Source organism: Lontra canadensis, unplaced genomic scaffold (assembly GCF_010015895.1).
Source record: "Lontra canadensis isolate GAN:19392208 unplaced genomic scaffold, GSC_riverotter_1.0 scaffold46, whole genome shotgun sequence".
Taxonomy (NCBI): Eukaryota; Metazoa; Chordata; class Mammalia; order Carnivora; family Mustelidae; genus Lontra; species Lontra canadensis.
The window spans coordinates 5097074-5109657 of NW_022631040.1; the positions used below are offsets into that span (position 1 = coordinate 5097074).

The following is a 12584-nucleotide window of genomic DNA, read 5'->3' on the forward strand; positions in this document are numbered from 1 at the left end:
TCCTGGTGATCAGTTCACAATACTTCTATATACTAAAACATCACATTGTACACTTAAATTTACATGCTATTTGTCAAATATATGTTAGGAAAGCTGGAAAAGAGGGAGAGAGAGAGAGGGAGAAAATTCATCCAAAAGAGTTAGAAGTTAATGGGAAAGGAGAATATTTACACACCACTTGTTAAGAATGTAAATTAATTTTTTTCAGTGTTTATCTGGTTCCTCATAACAACCACTTATTTAAAATAGGCAAGAAACTTTATTTTAATTTAAGTTTGCCAACCTTAAAATGAAAATTAATTTTGTAACTATAATCTACATCACATAACTCAGATTCATTTCTAGAATTTTCAGTAGAAAAATAAACTAAGAACTATTCAGATCCTACCAGCTGCAGTGCTATGATCTTTATGGTCCTTTATTTATTTTTTTAAAATATTTTTATCTGTTTATTTGAGAGACAGAGAAAGCAAGAGAAAGAGCATGGGGGTGGGGAGGTGTCAGGGAGAGAGGGAGAAGCGGATTCCCCACTAAGCAAGAAGCCCTACTCCAGGCTGGATCCCAGGACCCTAAGCTTAAGGCAGATACTTAACCAACTGAGCCACCCAGGTGCCCCTCTTTATGGTCTTTTAAATGAAATGTACTTTTCTGAGAAATCTGTAAATTTAAACTCTGGATTTAGCACAGATTATTAATAGAATTAAAGATGTTAGTGTTCAGAGCACTAACCTTAAAATAATCTTCTTCATGGAAAAAATAACTTCCATGTAGAAAATTAAAACATTTAGAGAGGGAAAAGCAGGCTCCCTGCTGAGCAGAGTCCAGGATCTCAGGACCCTGGGACCATGACCTGAGCTGAAGGCAAATGCTTAACCTACTCAGCCACCCAGGTGCCCAGAAAATTAAAACATTTTTACTGAGCTCTAAAACTTCTAAAAAAAATGCATGTAACTATATTTGCATAGAAAACTCGATTTTTATGTTTAAACTATGTTTTGAATTAAAGTTATGTTTCCAGCCTAACACTTTCTTTGTTTTTTTTTGTTTTTTTTTTTTTTTTTTTTTTCCTTATTAGTTTCTGATTGGGAAAAACGAGAAGTATCTAACTTTGGGTGAAGGAGCCTTAGTGTTCATGCTGAGTTAGGCGAATCGCAACGAAATGAAAATAAGACACTTAAGTTGACATAATGCCAACAATGAATAGTTTTTAAAATGCTAGCCACTAGAGGCATTAATCAAACAAATTAAATAATTACCATTTTTGGTGATCTTCCTAGTTCTCAGACTTTCAATCCTATGTTATCTGGTTCACTCTTATCCTAAGACACCAAGCTGGCTATGATTTCCTCCTTACCTCTACCTACTTTCTTCTTACCTCCACCTGTAGCCTCATCCTTGAGACCCTGCCACGGTGTTCCAGGCACATCTGGTCCAGGGTTCCATCCTGAAAAAGCTGCTAGAAGCCCCTAAGGATCTCAACAATGAGGATTGCTGGGACATAAGCTCCAACAGCATAAACCTGTAGAACATGGACCCCTCCCACTTTACCCTATTGCAGCTCACCCTGAGCTCTGAGCGTTTCGTTCTACATGAACCGCTAGTACCACAACTTGGCTGAGAGGAATCACAAGCAGGGGGAGTGGGAGAGGGAGAAGCAGGCTTCCAGCTGAGCAGGGAGCCCCGTGCGGGGTTTGATTCCACGACCCCCGGATCATGACCGGAGCCGAAGGCAGAAGCTTAACAACTGAGCCACTCAGGCTCCCCTGTGGGTTAGAATCTCATCATCATGTCCAAAATACAGTGCAGTCAGTGAAGACATCATTATACTAAGGGCCGAAGATAATGCGGACATCATGGCGGTAGTATTTGAAGCAACAAATCAAGAGAAGTTTTCAGACTATGAAATTAGATGTTGAACAACATGGAATTTCAGAACAAGAGTATAGCTGTGTAGTAAAGATGCCTTCCAATGAATTTGCATGTATAGGCTGACATCTCAGTCATACTGGAGATGCTATTTATTTTCCTGTGCAAAAAACAGAGTGAAATTTTACACCAGAGGAGAACTAGGAAATGGAAATATTAAGTTGTCATGAACAAGTAATGAACAAGTAAATGAACAAGTGAAATGAACAAGTAAAAAGGAGAAACCTGTTGCCATCGAGATGAATGAACCAGTTCCACTAACTTTTGCACTGAGATACCTGAAATTTATAAAAGCTGATCTCCTCTCTCCTGCCAGTAACAGTGTGTCTGCAGATGTGCCCCTTGTAGTGTAGAAAATTCTTGATATGAGACATTTAAAGTACTACTTGGCTCCCAAAATGGAGGATGAAGAAGGACCTCAGGCATTCTTAAAATCCAAGAAAATAAAATCAAGCTTTTTGAGAACTGCTTCTGAGATGCTAACATGTTCTTAAGTCTTTTCTGTCACCAAATTCATACCTCTGAGTACATACTTAGACAGTTTCTATAAATAACCTGTATTTCCCCTCCATTCTTTATTACTTGAAGAATAAAGTCCAAAGTCAAGTCTGGTTTTGTTAACCTAGAAATATTTCTGCCTTACCTAGATATACTCATGATTTTCATAGAAAAAGTGTTTTGACTCTAAATACCGTTTTAACAAACTTTTTTCAATTTAAATTAAAGTTAATTGAATCTCAATCATCACAAGACATTGCCTTGATTTCGACCATGACTGTTGCAAGTACCCTAGGGAATTCAGTTTAAGCTACTATATCATATAAATGTGCTTATTTTTTCTATCTAGAGTAGTCTGATATAAATACATGAGATGTAGCAACAAGAAGTATTTCCAATACAGTAGGTGACAAGATATTTTGGGGGATTCATATGCCAAACTTATTTTGATATTCTAACTTGAGTTCAAAAATGGGCAAGGAAGGGTTACCTAGGGAGCTCACTTGGTTAAATGCCTAACTCTTGACTTCCTCTCAAGTCATGATCTTGGGGTGGGTCGTGAGATCATGGACTCTGTGCTGGGCATGGGGCCTACTTAAGATTCTCTCTCTCTCTCTCTCTCTCTACCTCTTCCCCTCCCCTCCAAGGCCCCACTCATCTTTCTCTCTCTCTCGGAAAAAGAAATGAACAGGAGAGTATACCAAATCCTATATGTTTCATTATATTGTCAATTTGTTAGCAAAAACTAACACTTTTTTCAGAAGCTTTATGCACCCAGAGCTGTGTGGGCTTTAGAAGACTAGCATTGCTATAAGCCAATGTTCAAAAAAATACAGACCAGGGATTAGTTTCATATTCTAAAGAGGATGGGGGCCATTTAATATTGTGGCAAATGGTCTTAGAAGACTTAATAGCTCCCAAGAATGTCACAGAACTAAAACATAGCACAAATTTTGGCTTAAAACTGACCAACACAATATCGTGCTGTAAGTCACTCTTATATGTGTTTCTGAGGGGACATTGTAAGAGAGGTATTGGGAGGCAATAGCAAGCAATGGTTAAAATGTAGATTCTTGAATTGTAGTTCTTGAGTATGAATCATGGCTCAACCACTTATTTGCTTTATGATTTTGGGCAAGTTAATTATATCATTGAGCCTTACATTCCTTATCTATAAAATGTAGTTAATGAAAGTCCCCAAATCACGGGATTATTAATAGTACAATGAGATAAGTTATGGAAGCTCTTCTTGTTTTTTGTTTGTTTGTTTTGGTTTTGGATTTTGTTTTTGTTTTTGTTTTTTTTTAATTTATTTTTAAAATATATTATTATTATTTTTTAAATTTTTTACAAGTATAGCTAACACACAATGTTATATTAGTTTCAAGTATACAATATAGTTATTCAACATTCCTATACATTATCCTATGTTCACCACAGTGTAGCTATTATCTGTCACCACACAACACTATTACAATATCATTGACTGTATTCCCTCTGTTGGGAGCACAGAAAATATTAGTGCAATCTGAAGGTACATGGTGAGCTGTTTCATACATACATGTTTATTTTATCATCAAGTATCTGTAGACTTGATTCTTTTTTCATTTCATTTTTTTTTCAGTGTTCCAGCACTCATTGTTTATGCACCACACCCAGTGCTCTATGCAATACATGCCTTCCATAATACCCACCACCAGGCTCACCCAACCCCTTACTCCCCTCCCCTCCAAAACCCTCAGTTTGTTTCTCAGAGTCCACAGTCTCTCATGGTTTGTCTCCCCCTCCAATTTCCCCCAACTCACTTCTCCTCTCCATCTCCCAATGTCCTCCATGTTATTCCTTATGCTCCACAAGTAAGTGAAACCTATGATAATTGACTCTCTCTGCTTGATTTATTTCACTCAGCATAATCTCTTCCAGTCACATCCATGTTGATACAAAAGTTGGGTATTCATCCTTTCTGATGGAGGCATAATACTCCATTGTATATATGGACCATATCTTCTTTCTCCATTCATCTTTTGAAGGACATCTTGTTTTTTTCCACAGTTTGGTGACTGTGGCCATTGCTGCTATGAACATTGGTGTACAGATGGCCCTTTTTTGCACTATATCTGTATCTTTGGGGTAAATACACAGTAGTGCAGTTGCAGAGTCATAAGATAGATCTATTTTTAATTTCTTAAGGAGTCTCCACACCATTTTCCAAAGTGGCTGCACCAACTTGCATTCCCACCAACAGTGTAAGAGGGTTCCCCTTTATCCACATCCTCTCCAACACTTGTTGTTTACTGTCTTGTTAATTTTGGTCATTCTAACTGGTGTGAGGTGGTATCTCGATGTGGTTTTGATTTTAATCTCCCTGATGGTTATTGATGAACATTCTTTCATGTGTCTGTTAGCCATTTGTATGTCTCCTTTGGAGAAATATCTGTTCATGTCTTCTGCCCATTTTTTGATGTGATTATCTGTTTTGGGGTGTTGAGTTTGAGGAGTTCGTTATAGATCTTAGATATCAGCCCTTTGTCTGTGTTGTTGTTTGAGAATATCTTCTCCCATTCCGTGGATTGCCTCTTTGTTTTGTTGACTCTTTCCTTTGCTGTGCAGAAGTTTTGATCTTAATGAAGTCCCAAATGTTCATTTTTGCTTTGGTTTCCTTTGTCTTTGGAGACGTGTCTTGAAAGAAGTTGCTGTGACTGATGTCTAAGAGGTTACTGCCTACGTTCCTCTCTAGGATTTTGATAGATTCCTGCCTCACGTTGAGGTCTTTTATCCATTTCAAGTTTATCTTTGTGTATGGTATAAGAGAATGGTCAAGTTTCATTCTTCTACACATAGCTGTCCAATTTTCCCAGCACCATTCATTGAAGAGACTGTCTTTTTTCCACTGTATATTTTTTTCTGCTTTGTTGAAGATTATTTGACCATAGAGTTGAGGGTCCATATCTGGGCTCTCTACTCTGTTCCACTGGTCTATGTGTCTGTTTTTGTGCCAGTACCATGCTGTCTTGGTGATCACAGCTTTGTAGTAAAGCTTGAAATTAGGCAATGTGATGCCCTTAGTTTTATTTTCCTTTTTCAATATTTCCTTAGCAATTTGGGGTCTCTTTGGTTCCATACAAATTTTAGGATTGTTTGTTCCAGCCCTTTGAAAAATGTCGGTAGAATTTTGATCAGGATGGCATTCAAAGTATAGATTGCACTAGGCAGTATAGACATTTTGACAATGTTTATTCTCCTCATCCATGAGCATGGAATGCTCTTCCATCTTTTTGTGTCTTCTTCAGTTTCTTTCATGAGTGTTCTGTAGTTCCTTGAGTACAGATCTTTTACTTCTTTGGTAGGTTTATTCCCAGTTATCTTATTGTTCTTGGTGCTAGAGTAAATGGAATTGATTCTCTAATTTCCTTTTATATATTTTCATTGTTAGTGTGTAAGAAAGCAACTGATTTCTGTGCATTGACTTATAACATGATTATCTGATGACATTTCTTATATTTTCTATTTTAAAATAAATTGTAATTTAATTAAATATTTGTGTTACTAAAAATATGGCAATCATTAAATTTGGTATTGCCTCAAATAACATCATATCTTATCAATGTGCCACCCAGTAACCTGCACAGATACACTCACTTTCTGTTATATAGTAGCATTTCACTATTTAAATCAAATTTTTATTCTACTAACTAGAGCAGGGAGGAATCAAGAGCATAAGGTGAAGAAAAACTGCCTCTATTGAATATAATAAATAATAGATAACAAAAACTATTGCCCTAATAGTCATGCCCTAAATATTCACAATATTTTAGTTAGAAAAGTAGAGCTCAGGCTCAACATATATGATAGAGAGATGACTGATAGATAATAAAATAGATGATATACAGATAAAGCTATATAAAAGCAGAGGACACATTTAATTTACATTTTCTTCCCAGTACCGAATATAAATCACTTGAAATATATTAAGTTGTAAGCAAGTATCTAATAAGTACTTCTTGACAAATAATGGTGAAGTAGAAAGTAAAATCAGAGGAAATACCAAAAAACAACAATCTGAAAGTAATCAATGCTTGGACAAATAGTGACATATGTTAATATACCCTGAAAAACCAAAGTATTATATACAAATTGATATTGAAAATAATTATAATTATCAAGAAATAGTTAAGTGAGAATCAATGAACTTTGTATTAGGAAATAGTTGCTACAACTGTAGTATCTTTGAGAAAAGTTTACTTGGGAAAATTATATTTAAAAGAATCATAAGTTATATGAAGGCTTGAGTTTGCAGAACTTTAATTGACATCTAAATTTATGTATAGAAATAATAAAATTTCTTTAATATCTACATAGTACTAAAGTAATATGACAACTACCACGGAGGATAGATTACCATAATATCTATAGTCTTTCAAGAGATAATAGTTCTCTCATATGTCAACATATCCATTTCTTTCAGGGTAGAAGTATGTATTTCCAGCAGATAATAAATGACAATCTTTGAAATAAACATTAAGAAAGTGACTTACACTGAAATATTCTTAATTCTTTTATTTTTTAATTTATCTTCCAGTAATATAGATTTCGTGTCTAATTTTCTGAAGAAGTTAGGTTTCTCTTTCAAATCATAAGTATAACTTGTCTTCAATATCAGTCTCTGATACACTAATACAACATTTTAGATAGACATTTCTAGGATGTTAAAATCAGCTTTGCCATGAGCTTGGTGAAGATAAAAAGAAAAATGAAGGTACTTCTGTTTTCAACTCTAACATAAAAAGAGCTTGAATATCATGACTTCCATCTTTCCACAAGAAAATTTCTGACAAATTGAAAATCAGTGACTTTTCTTGGATCCATTAGAGAGCTACAATAGAGCAGTAGTGTATGCTTCCTTCCAAACTATGGGGGAAGTTAGACTCAAAATCTCTTACCAGGAGCCATAATCTGGTAGGAATTATTAAATAACGATTTTGACAAATTGCTGGAGACTGAGTGTAGACTAGCATGAGAATACAAAATTCTTGAAGGCATCAGTTTTAGGGGCCTAGACACCTACTGAGGTTTTATACAAAGAACTTCGGAGGTTCTCACAGTTGGGTTCCAAACATGTCTTCTCTTGCTCTGACTATTGTGAAATATCCCTAGTGCTTTTACATAACAAAGTCCTTCTCTAGAGGGAAAATGACTCTGCCTGAGTGCACTTCTGAAACCTAATTCCATTTGGAGAAATGAAACTACTTCCTACACCAGTCACCTTCATTCTTCTTTTCCAACTTCAGGGGGAGAACATGGTCCTCATGGAACAGGACTTCAATCAAGGTAATAGAGTTTGAAACTATAGCCAGGTGGCAAGGATAAAAGATAAACCTGTGTACCTGGAGGAAGGAAAGAAACACAACCCCAAGAAACAGCCCCATAAAGATTGATATTTAATCATAGGGTTATAGGATTCTTTCCCTTCTTAACATCTTACCATCACACCAAAAGGGCTCCAGAATAATATAGAGATTTAAAGTGGAAGACCTCTTGAAAACAGACTCCATTTTAGGAAGAGAATGAGCGAAGAACAGAAGTTAAAAGGGGACACCCCCTAAAAAAAGTATACTAAGTGAAATTTGAAGCTTCTGGTCTCTGTAACTACCACATACTGTATTTGTTTAGATATGATTCATATCCAAATGAATTTTCAGGTATCTATCCTTCATTGTCTATCATTTTGTGACTTTCTACTTTGAACTACCTGTCTGTCAGCCCAAATTCAGAAGAAACTTCAGACTCTTTTCAACTCTATTACCAGGAATGTCATAGGTCTGATCACTGAGCCAGTCGGTGGTGTGATAGGCAAATTAATGGCTTCCAAATAATGTCCATATCCTACAATCTGGAACATATAAATATGTCTTATTACATGGCAAGGGAGAATTAAGTGTGCAGGTGGAATTAGGATTGCTGATAGGAAGACTGTTCTGTATTATCTGGGTGGGCACAATGAAATTACAAGAGTCCTTACAAATGGAAGAGAAGGTGGTAGAGGGACAGTTAGAGAGATGGAAGTGTGAGGAGGACTCAGCCCAATTTTGCTAGGTTTGAAGATGGAGGAATGTGGCTATGAGCCAAGAATGTGGGCAATCTCTAGAAGCTGAGGATGAAAAGGAGAACAGTTCTTCCCTAGAGCCCCTGGAAAAGAACACATCTCCATTTTAGTCAAGTGACTCATTTTTAGATTTCTGACTTCAAAAAATATAAGATAATAGATTTGTATTGTTTCACCTACTAAGTTTTTGGTAACTGTTACAACAATGGAATACTTTTCTTATAAAGGTGGTATAGGTGGTATAAACAGGCCCAGGACTTGTTGGAAATACTGTGTTTTGCTTCATAATTCCCATCCTATTTCTCTAGGTCTGGAGCTTCTATTAGCAATTGTAGACATTAGGGCTATGGTTAAGATACCACTGTCACCCATTATCTCACTAAACTTTTACAACAATTCCAATGAGTCATGTATCACTATTTACATACTATGATGAAGAAATTAAAGCTCAAAAGTTCTTGCAAAAATTCCAGCATTTAGCAAAGGTCAGTCCCAGATTTTAACTCTTTAATCTTCTGATTTCAAATCTATCTTTCTCCATTACATCCAGTTTCCTACTCTACAAGATAAAGTTTCAGCTTGTGCAAAAAAAAGGGTGGGAGGGAATGAACGACATTTCCACTCTGTTGGATTACTTTCTCCTTATTCTTCTCATAACAGCCATTAATTTGTGTGTATCACTAATATGAAATACTATCGAATGCTGTTATTATGTGATGGCATTCAAGTTTGTTAAAATTATTACATATTTTTCTTTTTTTCTTAATTTCATAGAGACACTCAAATTTTTTAATAGATCAATACCTATATTTCAGAGACCTCCAACATCTTTGCTCCTTTTTCAGCCTCAGAATTTTCAGTCAGCTTCAGAATTCACTACAGACTTCTGATCTCCTTTGTTTCAGGGACCTTCTGTGATTCCTAGGAAGGCCATATAGTCAGATAGGAAAACATGCAGAGACAAAAATACTTTTGCCTTGAGGTAAGAGGTCACAATTGTTTTTCATTACTGCTGTTTTGCTACATTACTTATTTTCAAAATTCTGGATCCTTCTTGCTTTCCTAGATCTGGGGGATTAACAAATTCTTGGTAGATCAGAAAAGCCTTGAGACAGAGATAACATGTTAATTGATTTATATTCACTTGATAGAGCCAGTGCTTGGCTTGAGTGAGGTGTTCAATAAACATTGAAAGAAGAATGCATGTTGAAGTCTTGCTTCTGCTTGTTATTGATGAACTGTCCTGTGAACTCTCCTGCGTGCATGTTAAGTATGAGGTCCTGGTTACATTTGATACCTGTTCTTCTTGATCTCTTTCTCTCTCTCTCTTTTCTTTTTTAATATTGTGCTTCTTACCGCTGCAATGTGACCTAAATTTAACATGCATAGTTGAAAAAAAATAGCATGTCAAAGAGCTATGCTGAATAGAAATGCAAAATTAACATTTGTCAAACTACATAGGAAAAGAAAACAGTAGTCTCCTTTTCTAATGTGTTCTAGTGGACAGAATCCCCAACTTTTCCTTTTATGCTTTTTCATTATTGTATGTGAAAAGGGACTTCCAAGAGACCAGTGGGAAATATATAAATTAGGAAGTTTCACAGTCAATTTAAATTTTGGCCAGTTTTTATAATTTTTTTTTTTTTTTTAATTTTTGTCTGAATTGCCTTGTAGCTATGAAAAGCAGTTTCTCATTTGAAGGCAACTAGTAGTCAGGAACTGATTTTATGATTGAATGCATTAGGAAACTCAACTTCATTAGTATAATTATGGAAATGTAGTTCATAGCCTTGGGATATGTTTTTTTCCAAAGAAGATACTGTCTCTAGGAGACTAACATATAAACATACAATTCAGTTTAAGTAATAAATATATAAGAAATATTAAAAGTTGAAATTTTTGAGATATTAATGTAAGAATTGTTCATTGAAAAAAACTTTTATTTATCTTGTTGTTATTCACTGCTTTTTCTCTAAAATGTAAAACAAGAAATGTGATACAAAGAAGTCTTTAAAACAAACTATAGTAAGTGAAATGCAATGATTAAAACAGGCAGAAAAAGTGATAAGTTGAACACAATAAAATCTCATATATTATTACTTTTATTTTTTCTCTTTATATATTTAGTACATCATTTGTTGAGTTTCATATAATTACACATTAGATGGAGCTTTTGTCTACTACTGTATATATATTTTTTTAACAAATGATAACACTGCTTTATACAATATAGGTTCAAATTTCTTCTGCATTTCTTTTTTTTTGAGCCTCTAAAAATGTAGGTAATCTACTACTGAAAAAATTTATTTTTTTCAGTAATATAATATAATAAATATATATACAATATAATATTATATATACATTATATAACAATATAGTAATATCATAAAAATATACTGTAAAGAACTGAATGGAAAACATCAAATGCATATTTATCAGGGGTTCTTACTAATTAAACAAAAGCAAAACAAGAAGAACTAACAATTGCAATTTGGTTTAGGAATGGAGAGATCTCACTAGGCTCCAAGGAGAAGAAGGGTGGTAGTAGTGGATTAAGTTATATCATACATTTCATGATTTGACACACTTACATGAAGCAAGACAAACAAAGCAAAATATGAGTATAAATGATCTCCCAAAAGTCAAGGTTTATAACCTAATTTGGGCATCAGAGGTAAATAAATTATCAAATGAAAATCAATAGCATTTGTGTGGTTCTGTATAAAATACATGGAAACAGTTGGCTACTGCTTTTCTCTCAATCAGGATAGCATAGAAAGGCATAATCCCTTTTGTCTATCAATAATCATTGATAATTAAATATCAATAATTTTAAAATATCAATAATTAAATTTAAAATATCATTAAATTATTAATTATAATTTTAATTATAATTAAAACTACATCTTATCCATAACCCATTTCTATCAATCTCACTTGGTAAATAGACTTCAAACTATTTCTCTTCTTTGTATCTTCACCATCATCATATTCTAAGTTACTGTCATTTCGAAGCTCCCAAAGTAACATAGTGTCCTAACCAGAATCTTTTTATTGAGAAAAAGGATAAGGGTTTGTACACCAGATAAATAAAATTTATGAGAGAAAAAATATAAAAAATTTAAATTGTCTTCCACACAAGTGTGTTTGATATGAAACATAAAGACCTTTTCACTTAATTTAGTGAAGGTGAATATAGATAACACTGTATTTAATTAATTCTAAATATACATTTTCCTACTTTAAAAAACATGTTTGAAACTGATGCATCTTATAACCCATGTTATATTTGTTAGGATATAACTCAAGTGTCTGCATATCACATTGTCTCACCTGTTCTACCAGCTAACACTGCTACCTGGAAGAGAAGAAATATTCTTGTTAAATGACAGAGAACATTTTCATAGTAGCCGAGTAAGCAGGCCTTGAATCAGAAAATATTCCAATTGGGCCTGCCTTATACTATTAAACATTTTTGTACCTATGTAGAAAGTTTAGTAGAAATAGAAGGGAGGGGCGCCTGGGTGGCTCAGTGGTTGGGCCGCTGCCTTCGGCTCAGGACCTGATTTCAGGGTCCTGGGATCGAGTTCCGCATCGGGCTCTCTGCTCAGCAGGGAGCCTGGTTCCCTCTCTCTCTCTCTCTGCCTGCCTCTCTGCCTACTCATGATCTGTCTCTGTCAAATAAATAAAAAAAATCTTAAAAAAAAAAAAGAAATAGAAGGGATTAACAGTAAAGTTAATTAAATATTAATTAAAACATAGACTCTAAAGCAAATTGGCTAGAATGTATAGAGATGTCCTTCAACTTATGTGGTAACATCCCAATAAATCCACTGTAAGTTGACATTATAGTAAGTAAAAAATGTTTTAATACATCTGCTGAACATCATAGCTTGGCCTAATCTACCTTAAACATGCTCAGAATCCTTACATGAGCCTATAGTTGGGCAAAATCATCTAACACAAAGCCTATTTTATGATAATGTGTCAAATATACCATGTAATTTATTGAATACTATACTAAAATTAAAACAAAAACAAAACAAGCAAACAAACA

At 34.6% G+C, this 12584-nt stretch overlaps 1 pseudogene; it reads left to right on the forward strand.

Moving 5' to 3' along the window:
• Positions 1 to 2420, forward strand: part of LOC116876620 — a 48435-nt pseudogene extending 46015 nt beyond the window's left edge.
• The last annotated feature ends 10164 nt before the right edge of the window (positions 2421 to 12584 follow it).